The sequence below is a fragment of the Miniopterus schreibersii genome (assembly GCF_964146895.1).
Source record: "Miniopterus schreibersii genome assembly, chromosome: 13".
In the NCBI taxonomy this organism is placed as follows: Eukaryota; Metazoa; Chordata; class Mammalia; order Chiroptera; family Miniopteridae; genus Miniopterus; species Miniopterus schreibersii.
In genome coordinates, this window is record NC_138113.1 from 39797697 (window position 1) to 39819396 (window position 21700).

The 21700-nt window shown below is 36.5% G+C and overlaps 1 protein-coding gene across 6 annotated transcripts in view; it reads left to right on the top strand.

Annotated features, from left to right (window-relative positions):
• Positions 1–21700, top strand: part of ZNF638 (zinc finger protein 638) — a 107685-nt gene that overhangs the window by 27412 nt on the left and 58573 nt on the right. For 2 of the 6 annotated variants that reach the window (XM_081156941.1, XM_081156944.1), the window contains exon 1: positions 4737–4838. The exons of 2 other annotated variants lie outside the window; for them this stretch is intronic. The gene's annotated coding sequence lies outside the window, so the exon portion shown is untranslated. Of the gene's footprint in view, positions 1–4704; positions 4849–21700 lie in introns of those variants that run through there. 2 more of the 6 variants (XM_081156940.1, XM_081156942.1) reach the window with 2 other exon arrangements.

Sequence of the window (21700 nt, forward strand, 5' to 3'; positions counted from 1 at the left end):
GCAACCTTTCAGTGTACCGGATGACACCCAACCAACTGAGCCACACTGGCCAGGGCTTTTTATCATTTCTATGGGTCAGGAATTCAGCACTGACTTACGTAAGCAGTCCTTGCTAGGGTCCCTCATGAGATTGCTTTTAGGATGTCAACTTAAGCTGCAGTCTTCTGAAGGGCTTAATTGACTCTAGAGGTTATATGTCTGCAAAGTGGCTCACCCAAATGGCTGTGGATTTGGTGGTAGTTGTTGGCAGGAGTCATTATTTCCTCTCCTTATAGGCTTCTTAACAGGCTGTATGAATGTTCTCGTGGCAATGAAGCTGGCTTTTTCCAATGTGAGTAATCTAAGAAAGAGGAGGGAGAGTTAAGCAGAAGCTATCCTTTTTATGGCTTTCACAGCATTCTGCTCATTAGAAAGAGTTTGCTAAGTCTGACAACATTCAAGGAGAGTGGATTTCATTTCTTGAAGTGAAATGTATCAAACAACTTGTGGATAACCTTAACAGGAAAGAGCAAACTGATTTCTGGTCACCACTGTACTAACTTTGATAAAAACTCAGACAAATAACTGCTTGTTTTCTTGAGTTTCTTTTCTAAACTTCTATGTATACTGTATCTGACACAAATGTTGCAAAATGCAAGTATCAGTAAGAACCAGGTTTTCTTGATGTTTACGTTCTTTTGCAGAACATCAAATGGCTATGCTACTTTTCAAACTTTGATCACAGCCCTGTGTCTATCTCAAAAGGTAGATTTGGATTCTAAAGACCAAAGGAGGGCAATAGTTGCCCCCAAATCCTATTTATTAGGATGTTTGCATTTGAGATGAAATGGTAATGAGATTCTTTATGTTGTTGAGACAAAGCCCCATTTATGTTAACAGATCACAGGAACAGGTTTGTGATGACTGTTCTTTTTAAATACTTTCAGGCATTGATCAGTAACTGTGCTAGGTGGGCAGAAACTGAGCTTTAGATTGAGCCGCTTAGTATTTGTCTGGCCAATCAGAAAATAGAGTGGGTGAAAGAAGAGGGTGGGGAATTGTGAAATAGAGTGGTGGTAAGAAGGGGATGTGGGGTAGGATAGCTTTTTTTCCTCTTAAGAACATTAACAGTTTTAGATGGGAATGAAAATTTCTCTAAGTGGTCCAAGCAGAGTAGAAGACATAAAAGTTTGGAGTAGACTCTAACTTAGTAGGCTCTAAGTTAAAAAATTTTTTTTCTTAGGAATGCCATAAATATTTATGAGCATCTTTCAGTTTACAGAATTCCAGACATCTTATGGGCAAGCTAATCTCATCCCTTCCCCCTTTTCACTTGTGAGAAACTGAAATCCAGTGAAGTTAGTATCACCCGCGGCTAGAAATGTAACTTGTGATTCCTAGATCCAGTGTTTTATGTGATGGTCTATATTGCCTTGAGTGGTTTCCAAGGCTTTGTGTGACCTGGTTCCTTGCTACTTCTCCACCCTCATCTTATCCTTTCTTTACACCATTCCACCTCAGCTGAGCTGGTCTTGTTACTCCTCACACATCCAACATGCTCCTGTTCCAGGGCCTTCGCACTCTATGTGTCCTCTACTGGAAAGCTCTTCTTTCAGATATCTGTATGGCTTTTCCCTTCTTTCTTTACATCTCTGCTCGTATGTCACCTTAGCAGAGAGGACTTTCCTGATTGCCCTGTCTAAAGCATTACCCAGCCCCTGCTTCATCATTTTACCCTTATTTGCTTTATTTTCTTTATTTTGTTACCACATTATATACTTATTTGTTTATTGCTTCCTTCTACTAAAATGTAAATTGTATAAAAGCAGGTACTTGATTTTTGTTGACTGCTATATCTCCCAGTGCTTAAAATAGTGACACAGAGTATGTCTTCAATATAATGTAAGTCAAACTATGCCATTTCCTTGCTCAGAACCTTCCCATCTCATTTACAGTAGAAACCAAAGCCCTTAAAATGCCCTATGTTATGGACTAAATTGTGTTCCCCCCAAATTCATATGTTGATGTCTTAACCCCTAGTACAGCTTAGAATGTATTTGGTAATTACAGTTAAATGAGGCCATATGGGTGGGCCCTAATCCAATGTGACCAGTGTCCTTATAAGAAAAGGAGAGACACCAGGGATACATGTGTACATAGAAAAGCCATGTGAGGACACAGCAAGAGGGTAGCCAACTGCAAGCCAAGGAGAGAAGCCTCAGGAGAAACCACATCTGTCCACACCTTGAACTTGGACTTCCAGTCTCCAGAGCTGTGAGAAAATACATTCCCGTTGTTTAAGCTACCCAGCTTGTGGCATTTTGTTGTGGCAGCCTGAGCAGACTAATACAGCCTTTAAGCATTCTTGGTTACTCTCACTTCATCTCCTATATTCCCTCTTAGTCATGCTGTTGTTGCTTCTGGCCTACTTGCTATTTCTCAAGTATGCCAAACTGGCTTTCACCTCCGAGCTGTATGTGTCACCACCGCAAGGCTGTATGTGCCAGGCTGTACGTGCTATGAGGACAGGAGTTAATGTTGTCATCCGGTTTGCCACTGATTTCTTGGTGCCTAGAAGAGTTCCTGGCACAGAGTAGGCCCTGAAGCAATATTTATTGGATCAGTTAATAAATAAACAAATGAAAGTTACCCATGGGTAGAGAAACAGATTAGCAAGACAGTCTAGAAGGTCTATAAATTCATTTCCCATATAGGACTTAATCATTTGTTGTTGCCATTTTTTTTTTTTTTTTAAAGGGAAGAGACATGATAGGGCTCATGTTCTAGTGGAGAGAGATAGATAAGAAACAATAAGAAATAAATTATATGATGTGTTAGAAGGTGGTAAGTGCCATAGAAATAAACAAAGCCTTGTTAGGGGGAAACATAAAGGAAATGAAAGGAACTTAAGAGGTTACTTTGCCCAACTCCAGGGGAATGAATTTGAAAACCTAGATGACATGGATGCTTTTTAAGGAGAATATAAACTACAAAAATGATTGTGAAGGAGAAAGAGACATTTTAATCAAATTACATATCATAAAATATCTAGAGAAAGTTGTTCAGGAGCAGCTCCTAGAAAAAGCACCAGACAAAATATTTCAGAGGTGAATTCTACCAAACCTTTAAAGGACTTGCAAGTCCAATGATATTTAAGTTATTTCAGAGTTCAGAGAAAGAAGTGAGGTTGTGGAGAAATTCTACTATGTATTTAGTGGAAGTGGGAATTTGTACAGTATAAATTCTTTGGAAAGTATTCCAAAAATATATTTTAAAATTATATTCATATATGTCTTTTAATCAAGCAGTCTCACTATTGGGATTCTAGGCTTTAGAAATAAAAATATCAGTTCATAAGGCTGTTTATATAAAGCAATGTTTGTAGTATAAAAAGGACTCAAAACAACTTTAGTGTTCAATAATAGGTTGAATAATTGATGATAGAGCCATATTATGAGTATTAGGCCACCATTTTAAAAAGAGAGGATATATATAGTTTATGTGGAGAAATGGTAGTAATTACAAAAGCAAAACCAGGCTAACATGTAAATTTTTGGGAAAAGAATAAAGAATATTTCCCAATACATACAAATAACATGTTTGTATGTATTTGTATTTTTTAAAATATGTCTTTATTGATTTCAGAGAGAGGAAGGGAGAGGGAGAGAGAGAGATAGAAACATCAATAATGAGACAGTCATTGATCGGCTGCCTCCTGCACGCCCCTGATGGGAGATGGAACCTGCAACCTGGGCTTGTGCCTTGACCCGGAATGGAACTGCGATCTCCTGGATCCTAGGTCAATGCTCAACCACTGAGCCATATGCCCGGCTGGGCTGTGTATATTTGTATAAATAGAAAGAAATGTATGGATGGAAATACAGCAAACTTTAACATTGGTTATTTGGAGTTTAGGGAGAGCTTGTTGGTCTTTTCTTTGTTGTTTTTGGCTTGCTGCCTAGGCAGGATTTTTAGTTTGAAAGGAAAATCCAATAAGATATATTTTATAAAAGACTTTTCTTTCAGCCTTTTCTAATGTGAATGAAAGAAATACATCAGCTTGGGTGCTAGGTAAAAGTGATGCTTGAAACGCAGGGTAGGTGGTATTATTTGTTTGCTATCCATAAGGCAAGACTTGTGTGTTTTCCCAGATTTTCCCCAATGATTGAGTTTTTATGTTGCAGTAGTAGAGTAACCTTGAGAAATTACTCAAATTCTCTCAGCCCAATGTTTTTCATCAGTAAAATAAGGGTTAAAAATATCTACCACACATAATTTTGTGAAATGACATATGAAAGGATTTTCAGAGTGTTAAACTTTTAACTGAATAAGTTTAACCTGAATTATAATTTCCTGACATTTTGAGTGGCTATGATATGTGCTATAGGGATGCAAAAAAAAAAAAAGTACAAGGCGAAAAGATAAAGGCAGGTAAAATCTTAAGCATGCAAAGCACGATATCAAGCGCCAGATGAATATTACCTAATTTAATGTATTATTGAAGGCAAACATGATCAAGGGAAACCATGGAAGAGGTGAGACAGTGCAGGTTAGCGATGCGCATGATTTGGGTAGGACTGGCACAGAACGGGCAGAGGTATAGATACTGATCGGTGCCGGAGTTTTACAAGACGCCGGAGCAGACGCGAGAGCGACCCCTTTCGGAACCAAGCTCCTTTTTCGTGCCTCCCGGCGAGCGCGGCGCCGGCTGTACGCAGGCGCCGGGAGCTGAGGAGGGCTCCCGAAGCCCTGTAGGCGCGCATGCGTGCAGCTCTGTGGAGGCGGTAGCTTCTTCGGCGTCGAGACGAGGCTGAGCGCTAAACTGTGTGGGGCGCAAATGGGATCCGGCTGTTAGTCGGGTAGGCATAGGTAGGACCGCTGCCTTGCGGGGACGAGGGGGTTGGAAGGCGGGAGCCCGTAGCGTGGGGGTCCTGAGCCTTTCCTATGAGCTCCGGGCCGACTATTGTATCTGTGTCGCAGCGGCTGCGCACAAAATGGCGTCGGGCAGACGGCGGGGGCAGGAGGAGGCTGGGGGACCCCCGGGATGGGGAGGGAAGCTTGGCTGTCCTACTCCCGCGTCGGCTCGCCTCACTGCGCCGGAAGGCCGGGTCGGGCGCCGTGCTAGGACCGTGCTTCAGAAAGAGCCGCCTGACGCCGTCGCCCTGGGCCGAGGAACGAGGAGCTACCCTTTGGCATGGCCGTGGCGGCCCCTTCCCCATCGGCGCCGGGCCTGCCGAGAGCGTGCCAGGCCTGACAGCCGGAGCAGCCGTGGTGAGGGAGCACCGCGGAGGGAGTAACCATGCCCACTGGGCCTTGAAGAGAGGCGGTGGAGCTTGAGCTGAGTCTTTGGGCTCGCGACGCTGTGCAAGAAACGTGGAGAGAGAAGAGCATGTGTTGGGGCTGGGGGAGTCTGGATGAAAGGGAATGTTACCGTCCAGCGGCTTCTGCTGGTCCGCGTTTCTTGCGCCTGCCTTGTGTGGGCATGAAAGCAAAGAAATTGTCACTTCAGTGCGGGACACCGAGGGCTCGTAAATGTCTCTGGTGTTTATTTCCACGTCTCTCAGGGGAATCTTTAATACGGATCGTTAGTGGTGTATTTTTGCGTGACTCCTGGCTTGGACCCCGTTCTGTTAAAGGTGGGGGGTGAATGTATACCACATACATGAATCCTTGAGGACGTTTGAAACTGTCTTTTGTCGTTTGAGGTAAATGCGAATGAAGGAGACATATTCCTCCAAAATCTTTAGTTGAACTAGACGATGAAGACTGCATCAAGCTAATTTTTGTTAATCTTAAATTTTACTGTTAGGCAGAATTTGGAGGGAAATACAATTTTAATCTGAAGGAGTTCTGAAGAAAAACTTGTTACCAGGATCCGGCGACTTATGTTGCTTCAAATTCTTTTGCTAACGAGCTTTTAGATTTGTGCACAAAATCCCCCCCCCCCCCTTTATTTGATGTAAAGTGTTAATTTATTTTTCAGGGACTTTTTCTGGTTCAAATTTGCAGTTAAGATTGATAAACTGGAAAAAGGTTTTCAAAAAAGATGAAGTTAATCAAGTTTAGACAGAAAAATAAACGCATAATTTACATTATTTCAACATAGCTTTACATTTTGTTGATTAGGTATTCTAGACTTAGTGGGCTTATGTTGCATTTTTAAAGAACTTGACAGCATTTCATTACACTTTATTTTGTATTTTCATACACTGTAACATGCACTTTTAAATTCTTATGTGGACTCAACATGTTAATACACTACACTATGCTGGGCTATTCCTTCCTTGGTCATGTTAAGCAAGTACGAGTAAAGATAAAACAGTTGGAAGAAATCACAAAATCTCATTCATTTTTATTAACTAGTTATGTCACACATGTCTTACCTTGAATATTGGTTATATTTTAGTTTTACAATCTCTTGCATGTAATCTTTCATTATGGAGGGTGTATATAGCGGATACTTTGGTTTAAAAAAATGCTGCTTATGATCAGTGATTACTTTGTATTTCAGGGGCGTCTTAAGAGTTTTTCTCTTGGGTGCTCTTAAGAAGGTGATCTCTGGAAATTTTGTTTTCATGTAGTGAAAGAAAATGAGAGAAATAGTTTAGTGGAGAGAATAGACTTTGGAATCAGATCTGGATTCAAATGCCTGTTTTTCCTCTTACTGTTTGTGTGAGATTATAGGTTATTTTAGTCTTTCTGAATTTGTTTCCTTATCTGTAAAATGGTGATATTACTACCTGTTTGGGATTGTTGTGAGGATTAAGTGAGACAATGTATGGAAACCTCTTATCCCTTGGCACACACTAGCTGTTTAATAAATGTCAGCTGTTACTTTTATTACAGATTTTTAAGTGCTTAGCATCTTTTTTTTTTTTTTTTTTTAATATCTTTATTGACTTCACAGGAGTGGAGAAGGAGAGAGAGAGAGATAGAAACATCAATGATGAGAGAGTTGTCATTGGTGGGCTGCCTCCTGCACAACCCCCACTGGGGATCCAGCCCATAACTCTGGCACATGCCCTTACTGGGATTCAAACCTGGATCTCCTGGATCTAGGTCGATGCTCAACTCGCTGGGCTAGACAGCATCTTTTGATAGAAAATTGCAACCAGTGGGTACTCCCTTTTAATTAAAAAGAAGGGGCTTAAAGGAATTTAGAGTAAATTGATAAAATTTTGGAGCTGAAAGATCACCTAATTTTTCATTAAAATATTTTGTGCATCTATAAACTTTATATATGCCTCTCTTGTAGCACTTATCAAAACATTGTAACCATTTATTTATGTGGTGGTTATGTTCACTTTGAACCTGTCCCAGTGCCTGTATATATTAGATACAATTAGAGTGAATGAACTCAGCTGATAGTTGCCAGAGCCAGGATAAGAACACAGTGCAGACCCTTGGAATCCAAATTCTGCTTTTTCTACTATAATTAAATGTATATTGGTCAAAGTTTAGATAAATCTTTCCAAAGTCTTAATAAAATGTTGTACACGCTAAGAGACAGTGCTTCCAGTATGGGTACCAGGTAACATAATTTGGGCAGTTTTGTGTAGAAATGAGATGTTGAGTGTTGAAATGTAGTTTAGAGATCCTCCAAAACGGAAAGTAGTTATATTTGTGGAATGCTAGTAAGCCTCTCTTTGTATCCAACTTTACTGACTCTCTCATTGCTTCAGCTTTATTTACTGTGGCCTGAATTTGTGGTTGAAAATTAAAATGGAAGGTAAGTAGATATATGGAAGATTAAAAGAAAAAAATGAAAAGGAAGAGGGTAAGGAAAAGATGAGGTGTAGAAATAAAACACAGCTGTAAAGATCGGAGGGTTAAGAATTACAGGTTTTTCTTTGAAAGAAAAGGTTCGGGGAGCATAGGAGGAAGTTTTAAGATACACATATTTTGATATTTTCTTAGTAGTTACCTTGGGGTGCCTGTGTTTTAGGTTATTTTTCAACCCTTGAACTCCTTAAATACCAAAATATATTTATTGTTCCAGTCTTGTTAAAGCTTTCATACTTTTTTTCTGTCTCATTTCTGCAGCCTTCATTTTATTAAACTTTAAACTAATTTTCTTATTGTCCCTGCTAATGAGTGAATATTGCCAACCTTCTTTTGTTTTGAATTTCTTCTTTAAAAAACATTTTATTACGGAAAAATTTTAAACATACATAGAAGCAAAGAGTATAATACAATGTTTCAACACCCAGCTTTAAAAATTACAAGCTAATGTATCTATCACCCAGCTTTAAAAATTACAAGCTAATGTCAATCTTGTCTACCCTCCACCCTATTTTTTTTTAAAAGCAGATCCCATATCTTTCATAAATTTATAGTTCAAAAGTTTTCTCCTAAATATTTAGAGAAAAACATGCTTAACACACCTAAAATAGTAATTCCTTAATGTTAGATAGTTAGTGGTCAAATTTCCCCAATGTGTCTCATATAGCACATACGTGTGTCTATAAATTTATATTTCTACTACAATATTGAAAATTTCAAAAATTATCCAGGTCTTAATAAAAGGAACAGATACGTACCTGCTTCTTAAATAAAACATTTTGTTTACCATGTAACATTTTTTGAGCACCCATGGTATGTCAGGAAGTGTAATTTTAATTATTCTTCACATCAACATTCTTAAGTGAGTATTGTTTTTATTCCCATTTTTCACATGATCAAACTGAGGCTTGGGATACTAATTTACTTGGGGTGACATTTTTAGCAAGCAACAGGCCAGAGTTAAAACACTGAATCTAGGGTCTATGTTCTTAAAAAACACTATGCTACATTAGTGTTAAATTTTATTTATGGGAGTTAACCACTTTTGCATGAAGTCATTCAGTGGCACCCCTCCTACAGGGCGGGTGTCTTCAGATCAGTGGAAATTCCCCCAAAGATCAGATTATTATGCATTGCATAATGGGCTGACTAACAGTCAATAGTTAGGAAGTAAGCATGATGCAGAAAAAGAAGGGCCAAATTCAGACATTTGCTTAGGGCTGACATTCTTTACCATATTGCAGGTTTTCTTCCTGTTGCCATACTTGCTTATAGTCCAATCCTTTTTTGACTTAGTATACTATATAACTAAGAAGTTAGATAAGTAGTGCAGTGTTGAATTTAAAACTTTGGATCATTGACTGTTTTTGAGTGAAGTAAAGCCCTGACTGATAGGAATTCCTTGTCTCCCCTTCTTTTTTCTTCCCGCTGTCCTCCTACACACACCCACATACACAACTGCCCCTCTCCCCCTCCCCCAGAATTATTTGAGAATAAGTTTCCTACATTGTGCTCCTTTACCCTAGTTTATTTTCTAAGAATAGAATATTTTCTTTTGTAGTCATAGTACAATTACCATCTCAGTAAATTTAACATTAATAAAACTCTGTAATTTACAGTGTTATGATTTTGTCAGTTGACCCAATAATGTTCTTTATAGCAGTTTCTGTTTTTGTCCCCCCTCCACCCCCAGTACAGGATCAGTCTAGGATTAGATAATTGCCTTTAGTTGTCATGTCTCTTTAGTCTTCTTTACTCTGGAACATTTCCATAGCCTTTCTTTATCTGTGAAATTGACCTTTTTGAAGAATACAATCTACTTTTTTTTTTTTTTTAATAGAACATTTCTCATTTTGGTCAAAATGTTTGCTTTCTCCCCCCCACCCCCCCTTGAACTAACTGACCTGTGGAGAGACATTTTAGGAGTATGCAAATGTTCTACTCTTCATCAAAATTTCACTCTGGATATAATGTGCACAGATGATTCTTGCCTGAACCAATCTTTACTAGGATGGTTACAAAAATGATGGTTCTCCAACTAAGCAGTCCCTTTACATTTGCATTGCTCTGTTGGTGTGGAGTTATGGACTCCTGGTTTTCTCAGTGGTTTATAAGGCTTATAAACCACTATCCAGTTCTTTCTTACTTTCTCCCATTTTATATTTATATATTTTGTCTTCTACAGTGAGAACCCTGGCTCCCAGCACTATCAAAACTCTTATTTGCTCAATCCTATATCTAATTTAAGAATTGTTTCGCCCATACCGCTACAAAAAACACACCCAAAAAACTAAACAAATTAAGAATTTGTTTGTAGCTCTTTCTCCTAGCTATCCTAAAACTGAGGGTGTATAAATCAAATAGTGGGTTCATAACTAACTTGCATTAGTTGTTTTTTTTTTAAATGTTTTTATTGATTTTGGAGAGTGGGAGAGAGAAACATTGATGAGAGAGAAACATTAATCACCTGCTTCCTGCACGCCCTGTACTGGGGATCTAGCCTGAAACCTGGGCATGTGCCCTGACTTGGAATCAAACTGGTGATCTCTTGGTGCATGGGATAGTGCTCAACCAGCTGAGCCACACTGGCTGGGCACATTGGTTTTCTTTTTCCCCTTCAGTGGGTTATAGTATTCATTTGGAAAATGATTTAATTAGTTTGCTTTTAATTTTAGATTTTCCCCCTCTTTTCCATTCTTTTCATTTTTTAAAAATGTAGATTGTTAACATGCTTTTAAAAGTTAAAACTATGTAATAAGATGTACTTCATGAAATATTCCCCCACTTTTTTTAAAGCCGTTCTATTACCTCTGTAGGTAACCAGTTTCATTGTTTTCTGTATTATCCTACCTATGTGTTTTTGTAACTATAAGCAGATATGTGTTTTTTTAATCTTCATTTCTTATACAAAAAGTAACATACTATATGTGCTCTTTTGTATTTTGTAAAGACTTTAAGGCATTTGACATTTTAGGCATACTGGAAGATTTTGGAAACCTATTTTAGGCAGATGGGAACATTTTTTGGCTCATGTACTTCATGAAAGAAGTAAACAACCAAATGGCAGGGAGAGCAAGGATGCAATTAGGCTTCAGGAACAGTTGGAACGGGGCAGTGAATGTCTTCAGTACTGTATTTACCTCTTGGTCCTGCTTACCTCTGTTATATTGGCTATATTTTGTTTCAGTGTTTTTGCTTTCTCACTAAAATAGTAAATATGCTGTCAACATTTGAGTTTTATCGGCATCCACCACTTTTCTCATTCCTGGTTTTAAAAACAATCCCAGGAAGATTTCTTTATTCCAAATTGGATTAGGTGGTTTCTCTTGGACTAATGTATTATATTTGTTGAGGGTAACAAAGCAGGACCACCAGTACACATCTCTGACATTATTTACTATGAATACAATGTTATAGTACTATGAGTACAATTATGTATGCAGTTCATATGATCCTAAAAAAAGTATATATCTGATTATACTCACATATCCTGTTTATCAAAAAGTTGTTTTCCTGGAAATAATAACTATTAAATCATTGCTGTGGGGTTGTTAATGCTTGGTTCTCATGGTGATTTGTTCCTGTCATTCCATTTCCTTTCTAATCTGAAATCATGTTTATCATTTATCAATCTTTCCAGGTAGTGGTGAAGTTTGTGATGCCCTTCATGTTACCAAATGTTTCTAATGTCTGCTTATTGTTTTTTTGACAATTTCCTTGAGGTACCACACTTTAGCATTTTTACATACAGCGTGATACTCTCTATCCACACATAATGGCACCTTCAGAATTATGACTTGCATACCTTTTGTGAGATACGAGGGTATAAAACTAATGGTAGAAAAGAGTTGGTTGAGTAAATCTCTGCATATACTAGAAGAAAATAGCAGATTGAATGCTAGTTAAATTGAGGAAAGCACAGATGATATGTACTCTTTTATTATTAACTAGCCAGTGTAATACCTACATTCTTAGGTGGAACTATGGATTTATTTATTATTGTAAGGCAAATAGTCGCTCTAACAAAGCAGTACCAATTGAGGTATGTGGATATATACGTAGAAAAGTAATATTAATGGTAGTTTCCCCTTTGTGGTAAGATTATATAAAGCTTTTTATTCTTTTCTCTATGTCATCAGAGTTATTTTTCTTTTGGGGAATGGGAGTCATGAACATATATTTTTTATAATTAGAAAAGCAAAGTTATAAAATAAATTTAAATTTTATGTATTTGGAATACAGCATGGAAAGAACACCGAGAGTTAAGGTACTAGTTGTGATCTTACCACTTGGTTTCAAGGTCTTTACTTAATTTGTAAACTGGGATGCCCTTGCTTACAGGGTTGTTTTGTGGCTCAAATGAGATAATGAATATTAAAGTGTTTTGTAAACCATGAAGTGCTATAAAGTTCAAGTGTAGGGTTTGCGATAAATCTATTTAGAATCTGATGAAACCATTATGATCTGGCTGATTAATTCTTTTTCTTTTTTTAATCCTCACCTGAGGATATTTTTTCTGTTGCTTTTCAGAGAGAGAGTGAAAGGGGGAGAGAGAGAGAGAAACATTGATATGTGAGAGACACATTGATTGGTTGCCTCCTGCATGTACCTCCAGGGATTGAGCCTGCTACTGAGGTATATGCCCTTCGCCGGAATGGAACCCTGGACCCTTCAGTCCTTGGGCTGATGCTCTAACCACTGAGCAGAATCAGATAGGGTGGGCTGAATAATTTTTGATGATGCTTTTATATTTATAGATTTCAGATTTCTTTACCAATATCTAAAGAAAACTAAGAATTCCTTTTCTTCTGAAAGACTGCATCAAAATAACAGGCAATTCTTGACTGTATAACTCAGAAATACTTCATGGGAGCTAATGTTGATATCTTTTTAGTCTGTCAAACCATTTCTTCATGTTTGCCTCGAGAACTCAGTTTCTAATAGATGCTTCTGAAAGGATTTTATGGTTGACATTTTACTAAATATTTCTTGTTTCAGAGTGGTATGTTTTAGTTCCTAAAAGGACGTAGAAAAGCGTTTTTAACTATTTCTTGTCAAAATAATGTAAAAAATTTTTCAGGAGTTCACAGTGTTTTGTGACTATTAAATGTCCTGTTTTTGGGGGGAAAAAATTTTTATTTTTTATTTTATAGAGAAAGCGGAAGGGAGTGGGGAGAGAGAAAAACATCAATTTGTTGTTCCACTTATGCATTCATTGGTTGCTACTTGAATGTGCCCTGACTGGAGATCAAACCGGAAATCTTGGTGTATCAGGATGATGCTCTAACTAACTGAGCTTCCTGGCCAGGGCCTGAAAAATACTAATTACAGGAAAATAAAATGTTAATTGAAAATGGCAAATAGTATAGTTCTAATTTCATACAGTAAAATTTGGTGTATCCTCCTTCCCTTACCATCCATGCATGCGTGCATGCATGTACACAAAACTAGAAGAACTATCAAAATAATAGTTCACCGATAAGGATTTCAGTTACTACTTTTTACTGTTTTCTTAACAAGCTTATGTTCTTAAAACGTCAGGAATAAAATTTATTTTAAAGGGTTAATACTATTTAATTGCAATTGTTTTCAAAGGAGTTAATAATTAAAAACTCACATCTCAACCCAGATTTTTCCAAGTTAAGTTTAATGATTTCATAAGTTGGCTATCTGTAAATTCCTCTAGCTAAATGAACCTCTTTATGGCCAGAGATTTGGAGTTCAGTGAAAAAAGCTTGATGATGAGTTACTGTCTTTATTTGTTCAGTTGTTTTCCAGGTGTTAATGCCAAATTTACCTTTGTCTTACTGGTTCTTGTTTTTTTAATAACATTGTTTTTAGGTTATATCAGTCATTTTCAAAAGATAGAAAGGATTTATTTTCTTGGATGTGGCATAACCTAATTCTTAATCAGAGATTTCTAATCAAGAACCTTTTGCTTGTTTTGCTTAATTTTACTTTCTTTGTTTCACAAATTAGTTTTGATCACTGGAAAGTTATAATGAAACAGAAAAAGAGTAGAATATGAAACTTTAATAACTGGTAAGTCAGTTCAGTGAGATGGGAAGGACTGGTATAGAGAATAGTGAAGTAACGAGATTTTTTATTTAAATCTGCATTTGTTATTTATACATTGCTTGTTAATCATAACAAGTTAGCTGATTTTGGCTTTTGTTAGACTTTGGTGTGATAACGTTAGATTGAGAAGTATGAAGTTGTGTTTGTTTTATACTCCTTTTTTGTTTTCTATTAATGTCATGCTTAATATTTAGCACTTCAACTTTTTATTTTGGAAATGTTCAAACATGTAAAAAAGTAGAGAGGAGCGATAATAAATCCTTATGAAACTGTCATTTAGCTTCCACAGCAAATATGTTTGCCAGTCCTGCTTCATCAGACTTCCTTACCCACTACCTACCCCTATGTCTTACTCAGAAACACCCTTTTTTTTCTAGGTTATTTTAAAGAAAATTTCAAATTTATCATTTCACTTTTTAAGTACATGAGTGTGTAGCATTTGATTTTTATGCCAGTTAATCAGCAAATCTATGTGGATAACTAGATTTTCAGTTTACAATAGCCAAAGAAAAAGTGTAACTTTAGGCTGGCATATACTATTAAGCAGTTTGGGGAGCTTGCTTGCTTCTGATTTCTTTGCATTTTGAACTTTTTTTTTACTAAAGATGTTTACATTATTAGGAATTACTGCTTTAAGACTTTTATAAAAAGCAGCTGACCTTTTGGATTGCTTTTACCTCTGGGTTCCAGAGCACAATTACATTGTTCTTACAGAATAAATTTTATTTTCTGGAGATTTAACTGTATTTTTGTGAATCTGTTAAGATAGAAAGACATTGTGTGTGAAAAGGGATAGGAATTATTTTTATAATTTCTGCTTTTCTCATCTCTTGCCCCCACCCCCACCCCAAATTTAACAAACTTTTGCTCTGCAGAAGCAGAGATTTAAAAGATATTGTTGCTCAGAACTGTGATTTGTCTGTTCAATGAAGGAGTGGAGGGAGAGTGGAACTAACATTTATTGGGCAAGTCCTTTGTCAGGCACTGTATATATTTATATTTTATCTAATTTAGTTCTTAACAATCCAGAGAGGAAGATACTTTCCCCACTTTATATACAGATGGGAAAACTGATGCTAAAAAGGTTAAGTATCTTGTCCATCAATAGTAAATGATGAATTTGTTAGAATTCAAACCTTTTTCATCTGGTACATATTACTAGCTTAGATATGAATTTGAAACAGACTTTTATGATTAGTTAGAAATGGAGAATATAATGATCGGAACCTTGTTGACTGAGGGAATTGGTGTAGAGAGCAAAGATTTGAAATTTGATAGTTTTTGGAGAAAAAAAGTCAGTATAAACTGGCTAATATAAAATATTTTTTTCTGTGTTCATAGATGCTTTTATCAAATAGTTCCTGAAGTTACCAAAGATTCAAATGTTTTAACTGAAGCTGTATTTTTGTCTTGTACCATAATTTTGTATTTTTGTCAGAAATATGTAGTTAATAGATTTATTTAAAGTCATTTCAGCACTGCTCTCTCATTACAGTACTTGATTCAGGACTTTTAACCCAGGCTATTCTAATTTTTTTATAAGTTGATAAGCATATGTTTAGTTAGACCTTATTATTTGAAATCTCACTTTTCCCAGTTCCCTCAAAACTATGTTACTTATCCTCCAAAACTCAAGCATTCATTACCTCTTCCAGAAATAAATTCTTTTTCTGATACTTGAGCATTGTAGTAATACTGACATATTGCACTACAGTTGGTTACTTTTTTTTTCTTGTTAGATTGCTTACACTTTGGCTATAGGAATCATGTTTTATTTGGTTTTAAAACTCCAGGGACTAGCATTACTGTCATTATTATTAAACTCTCAAAAAATATTTAATAAATTTAATGAATGATTCTGCATTTATCCCTTTCTATTAAAATAAAAAAATAAGGGGGAGAGAGATCTGTGGTAAAGAATCAGCCTCTGTGGCAGTGTGAGAGAATCAGTAACTAAAAATTGGATATGGGGAGAGAAGTGTATAGGGAGTTTTCTCAACCACCTAAATTTAGGCCTTGAAGTCCTAGATTCTGAAACCCCTAAGTAGGAGTTGTTACCCTTTTTGGGTTATAGGCCTTTAAAAAAATTGGATGATAGATTCTCTCAGTTTCAATTTACTGCCTCCCCACCCCCCACCCCTCACCCTGCGCCCCAAACAAAACAAAAACTTTTCTGGAGTATTGTTCCACATCCTGGTTTCAACATTTACAACTTGTCCTATGTCTCCAAATTCTGAAGCTCCTTTCCAACTCAGAAAGTGTTTCCCTGTTTTCTATGTGGTTCCCAAGCCTAGCCATTAAAAGCCTTTCAATATTGTAGCCTGTGCTCTGTGCCTGAAAAAATTTTTCATTTAGAACCTCAGTGGAATTAAAAAAAAAAAATGTATGTGTATTTCTCCCAAAGGCAGTGAATACTATATATTGCATGGCTGGAAGAATAAGAAAAATGAAAAATTCTAAATTCCTTATTGAAGCACATTGTTAGGAAGTATTTGTTTTAAAAACATTTAGCCCGGCCAGGCGTGGTTCCGCGGTTGAGCGTCGACCTAGGATCCAGGCGATCAGGGTTTGATTCCTGGTCAGGGCACATGCCCGGGTTGCCGGCTGCAGCCGATCAATGGCTCTCATCATTGATGTTTCTATCTCTCTCTCCCTTTTCTTTCCTCTCTCTGAAATCAATAAAGATATATTTAAAAATAAATAAATAAAATAAAAACATTTAAATTGAAATGTAAAGGATTAATATTTTAGCTGTTAGGATACTCAGTTATCCTGAAAATGACATATTCTTTAACGGTTCTGGATAATAAAGATTATATTTACTGTATCAAGCATTTGTTCTGAGTATATGGCTATCACTTGTTACCCTGAATGTATAAATTCTGTGATATTAGCAATATTTAAAATTATCAAATTAATAAATGCCATTGTTGGTAAAAAAAAACACACCTTGGGTTTCTTTACTTCTAATAGCAGATTTGAAATACCTAGGACTATTACATTTCTCATTTTGGTGTTAGAAACCAACTTGACTTTATCCATAAGTTAAGTGAAGTAATACTGTTTACATATTTACATATGTAACACTATTGTATGGATGTTTCACTTTTTAATAGCATTTTATTTTATTTCTTGTCCATAGGCTAATATAAAAAAGGAAAATAACTTGAAGGGTTTTTTCATCCACTAGTTCTTATCCTTAGGATCTATCCTAACAGGGATATATAGCAGCATTCCGTTTTTTCCATATGCAAAATATGGACATAGCATAGTTTATTCAGCCAGTTTCTACAGACCCTCTTAATTGCAGAGGTGTGAAAAGGAAAATTTCCAGGAGATTTCTAACTATATTTTATCATTTTGATTTCTTTAATTTTTATGAGATACTAGCTCCATCTTAAAAATTGAAGTGTTAGCTCTGTGAAGGAAGAGCTCTGTCCTGGCTTAATAACCTTCTACTTCCTCACCTAGAACGTCAGTTATTTTGTAATGGATGAATAACAGCTGGATTTGAAATTACTCTGATATATTTATTCTTAGGAAGATAGTTTCTCTAAGTGTTTTAGCATTTAAAAAAAATATCCTGAATGACCTGATACTTGATTTTGGAAGTTTATTCCCATGAATCCATTGAGAACGTTGTAAAGTCCTGTGTTTCTATCAGGTGTTAGTATTTGCATTAAGTAGTTTTACCCTGGGGCATCATTGTTAGGACTCAAGTTTAAACTTGAGAAAGGGGAGAAAAGATAAGGGACAGAGAAAAGGGTGCTGATGGTGTGGGGGCTTGCCTTAAATTAGATTTGAAGAAATAAACGCTTCAGAATTATAATTGCAAAATGAAGGTTATAATGCCTGACAAATAGAAAGCTTGAAATATAAACACAAGCATCATTTTAGTTAAAACATCTTATTTGGAGTGAATGTGAATGATAGCTGTAAGACAATTAAACAGTAACTTACCTAAATGATTAAAAGTGTGCTTATACTTTAAAATAAAAATTATTATGCAAAAGAAATATGAATATACTTCAGTTTCATTCACTAAGAAGATACAAGATTACTTAAGTTTTTTTAACCATTGAAGATAATGTTATTTGGAATATAGATTGTAGGCAGACTTTTTATTATAGTTTCAAAAATGTATTTGTCAGTTCTTGCCAATGCCCAACATTGTGTTTCACGTGTCTGATTTAAAAATCACATCATTGTAGTGAGAATAGAAATGAAGAGCTGAACACGTATATAGTAAAGTAATATATCATACTTTCTCTTTTAATGGTGTTTTGATGAACGACATTGTTGGAAACTTTTCAACCAGGATTAGAAATGATATGTTGTAGCATAAGAAGGTGTTTGATGGTTCTATATTAGTGGATTACTGCCTGAAAATGTTACTGAATAACAAACTAAAAGGAATTAAAACATGCTGTACTTCAAAGTCTGAAATTTGGAAGGAGTCTTGGGATAAAGGTTAGGAGAAGTGTTGGCTTAAAGTACAAGAGGGTTAAAGAAACTTGTTCTCAGAAAGGAGATTGGTGGAGAAGACCTATTGAAAGTGACAGTTTTGTGTAATGATGGATTTTCCAGGATATGCATGCCAAGAGAGAAACTTTCTTGTCTTTAACTAGCAGGTCCTGGAATTAGAATGCTTAATAAATAACTGTGGCTGAACAGGCCTCTAACTTGTCTTACTGAGAGAGGGGAGAGATCCCTTTGGGGAGCTAGGACTGTTAATTTTGTCCTCATTATATTAGAGTTCACAATGGACTAACAATATGGGAAGTCTAGTGTGATTTTTTTTTTTTTAAGACCCCTAAAAAATGCAAACAGGCCAAACCTCTGCTCATTGATAGTTGAACTCTTTAATTAGGAAAAGGCCTTTTAATTCTTCTCTTTGTGTGTATTTTAGACTGTTGTGTGAAAGACTGGTGTCTTTTTTGAGGACTGATATTCAGTGACTACACACTGGTACAGATATACTAGTTGTTAAAATATTGAAATAATTTTGCCCTGATTAGTAAGTAGCTGTTGCCCCAAAGGTGGATGTCTACGTTTCCCACTTTTGTACTTCCTTCTTGAGAACCGCCCTGCCATCACCTTGTATACAGCAACTAAAAACTTAAGGAGAGTGAAGGAAGGAGGGGCTCAAATTACTGTCGATTGTCCATTGCTTGGGCTTTACCAATTACCAAATATTCCAAATATCACTCCTGGGTATGTACATGAAGGAAAACTCAAGGTTGGGAAGTGCAAAATGAAAAAAGGCTTTTGATAAACAACAGGGCACCTCGGAGCCTTTAATATGCAATAGTTACTGTGCCCCTCTACGAAGGGTAGCACATGAATGCATTTCAAACTCTCTTGACCAGGGAACTAACTCCTTTGTAGAAGACCTACAGTCTTACAAGACACTAGTTTCTGCAGAATACAGTATGTGAAGAGCTGCTCTCTTGCAGTCTATAAAATGTATACTTACGTCAGTGTTAAGACAGTGCTGGGAACATTAGGAAATACGTACATAGAGAGGCTTTTTACTTTTAAAGAACTTAAAATGTAGGTACTTCTAATGATACGTGCTCATAATTCCATGTGGTAATTAGATGACTGATTAAAACCTGTTCCTTTATTATTGGGGGAAACAATATTAGGAAGAATTTGTGCTTCTGAAGTTGAGAGAAATCTTCACTAATTCAGGAAAGTAGTGCAGAAAGAGTGTAGCTAGGTGACAGATTGCTTGCATAAGCAATGATTGTTTTTAAGGACTGGGTCAAGACAAAGTTCTTGGAAGTATTTTTGTTTTGTAGAAGGTAGGTGCAGTTTCATATGATTTGTTTGTTTAAAAAGACCTAGAATTTGTGATAAATGAACATTATTTACAGAGCTTGTGTCTGCTACTTGCATCTGGTGAATCAGAAGCCTGCATAATATTGTATTTTTGTGTTTCATTCTAATTTGAAAATTAATCATCTATGTCAATTATGAGGACTTTGGATGTGATCATTCAAATAGCTTGACAAATATTTGAGGGTATTTCAAGTAGGAGTAGAGTTATATATCCTTGGGAGATAAGACAACAGTGAACATCCCTTTAACTGAGACTAGATTGTTGAAAAAGACTGCACATATGAATACAAAAACAGGGTAGTAAAAAGTACAAGTCCCAAAATGATATAAACAATAAATAAGAAAGTTTGTTGGAAGACTCACTCTGGGTCTTGGTAGTCAAGCAAGTTTAATGGAGACTGACCTTGCAGGATGAGTAAAATAAAATAAATCAGGTCCAGGGCACAGTTATTTCGTTCATGTGTTTTAATTGGAAGAGATAAAGGAAGTGTTTGGTAAAGTTAGAAGGGTAGAGATTGGCTAGATTGGTTATACTTTTCACATAAAACTAAGAAGTAAAGGGAATGAGATTTTCTTTGAGTTTTTTTAACAGAGTGATGTGGCAAGAATGTCCTTTTATAAAGATTAAATGTGGTGGCAGCCTGCAAGATGGTTGGAAGGGAGAGTGTTAGCAGATAAAGGCATTTCTCAGCCAAATCACCATTTCATTAACATTATACTGTATATAAAGAAGAAAGTGTATAGTGGAGCTGTAGATGAAGTTATAGTTTGAATCAGAAAGTGATGATCATCAAGTAGGATTCATAGTATAGGTTTCCATAGTAGGCATAAGTGCCTAAAAATCTCACATTTCCCACCCTGCATTTCTATTGTGTATCAAAGTAGGGACTTGATAGAAAGCCTTGGCATGGTCTGTCTGCTTTAAGAAGGGAAGACAAGTCCTGTGACTGCTGACCTTGGTCCTGAATGGTGCAATTTCTCTGAGAAGTGGGTTGGAATGAGTTGTGCTGCATTCCAAAGGGCTGGGCAGCAACCAGTTTTAACTAATACACTGCCTGGGTACTGCAGGATGTTCTTGCTCACATCTATTGGTAGTTAAGAGTATGGATTATGGAGCCAAAATACTTGGAGTGCAAATCTTGGCCTGGCCACTTACCTACGTAAGTCACTTAATTTCTCTGTGCCTTAGTATCCTCCTAAACTGTGCATATAATCAGGGGATTGCTATGAGAAATAAATCAGACCAAGTACATGTACAGTACTCTATAACACTATAAAGTTAATCATTGTTATTGTCCATATATACAGGGGTGGGCAAAATTAGGTTTACAGGTGTAATACAAATAATACAGTAATTAATAATACAAGAATAAACTGTTTCACGTACTCACAACTGCAAGCCTACTTTTACCCACTCCAATATTTGTCAATACTCTCACTCTGGAGGGAATCCAAGAGAAAGGTGACTGGTTTTGTTACGTATTGTTTTTGTATGTTATAATCAATCCATGCTACTGTACACTCTTGTCAAACTCTGTAGTCAAGTTATTGGTGACAGGTTTTCGTCTTTAAAAAAACAACTGTTTAACAGTAGAACCTTAAGCATAGTTTAATTGCTATATGGAATTTATTAGATGTGATTGCAAGGAAGTTGGGTCTTAGAGAAATGGGTCTTGGAAAATTTGAGGCTTACAGTTCCTGCTTTCATTGTTTGTACATCTGATAACATAAGTGTTAAGTGTGTGTGTGCATTACTAAGTATTTTTAATGCCTTCGTCTCCCCCCCCCCCCCCAGTATTAAAGCATGAAATAATCCCCAGTTACTCAAGATTATTTAGGAGTTGTAATTATTGCTCAGCACCTAGGACAGCGCCCAGTGCAGCACTCTGTGCAACACAGTATACACGAACCTCTGGCTTGAGGTTTGGGGTTTGTGTTCTGGATTTGGGAACGAAAAGAAGAGAAAGTTTTGGGGAAAGTTTAAAATCCTCGTAAGCACTTAATCTAAAAGTGTATG